A 1,146-nucleotide genomic window follows, 5' to 3' on the forward strand; every position below is an offset into this window, starting at 1 on the left:
TTTGTCGTTCCAAGTTTTTGGCGCCGTTGCCGAGGATTGTTTTAAAAAAAACCATTATTTGTGAATCTGTTTTTACATTTTGGTTTATTTATTTTCCTATTTAAATCTTTACTTAATCTTTCTGTGATTATTTCAGGTGTTTATGAGTATTGACCAGATTATCGACTTACTCCTTATGGACCCTGAAATAGAACGAACCTTTCGACAATGAAGAAGACAAGCGAATCAGAGAGGGACCGAAGAGATAAACTTTGAGAATATGAATCAAGGAAACGGAGCAAGCCGTGCTAGTATTTAACGATCTTAATCTGGGTATTAGGAGACCCGAAATCGAGGTACAACAATTCAAGCTGAAGCCAGTCATGTTCCAAATGCTTCAGACTGTGGGCCAATTCAGTGGAATGCCTACCGAAGATCCTCATCTTCATTTAAGACTATTTATGGAAGTGAGCGATTCTTTCAAGTTAGTTGGAGTACCCGAAGATGTATTACGATTGAAGCTGTTCCCATATTCGCTAGGGTATAGAACTCGTGCCTGGTTGAACTCATTGCCAGTGAACTCTATTTCTACATGGCAAGAGTTAGTTGAGAGATTCCTTATGAAGTATTTCCCTCCGAGCAAGAATGCCAAGTTGAGGAATGAGATCACTACCTTCCAACAAATAGATGATGAGTCTCTGTATAAGGCATGGGAAAGGTACAAAGAGTTATTATGAAAGTGCCATCATCATGGAATCCCACATTGCATTCAACTTGAGACATTCTATAATGGTCTCAACGCTCACACGAGGATGGTAGTGGACACCTCTGCTAATGGTGCTCTCCTTTCTAAGTCTTATAATGAGGCTTACGAAATTATTGAGAGGATTACCAACAACAATTATCAATGGCCAACCAATCGAGCAGCGTTAGGAAGACGAGTCGCTGGAATACATGAAGTGGACGCTTTCACTTCACTCGTATCTCAGGTATCTTCAATATCCCCAATGCTTAAGAATCTTACCACTAATGGGTTTAACCGTTTTGCCATCTTTTATAACTCATCTTAGCGAAATCACCCGAAGTTTTCCTGGAGTAACCAAGGGTTTGGAACCAGTAACACTTACGCCCAACCTAGACTAACTCCGCCACCTAGTTTTCCCCAAC

The 1,146-nt window shown here is 40.5% G+C and overlaps 1 non-coding gene across 1 annotated transcript; it reads right to left on the reverse strand.

The window, feature by feature from the left end:
• Window positions 1-629: 629 nt before the first annotated feature.
• On the reverse strand, window positions 630-736 carry LOC121215047 (small nucleolar RNA R71). Its single transcript, XR_005910783.1, has one exon. It is a non-coding gene; the product is annotated as a small nucleolar RNA R71 (small nucleolar RNA).
• Between the last annotated feature and the right edge of the window lie 410 nt (window positions 737-1,146).

Source organism: Gossypium hirsutum, chromosome D02 (genome assembly GCF_007990345.1).
Source record: "Gossypium hirsutum isolate 1008001.06 chromosome D02, Gossypium_hirsutum_v2.1, whole genome shotgun sequence".
Taxonomy (NCBI): domain Eukaryota; kingdom Viridiplantae; phylum Streptophyta; class Magnoliopsida; order Malvales; family Malvaceae; genus Gossypium; species Gossypium hirsutum.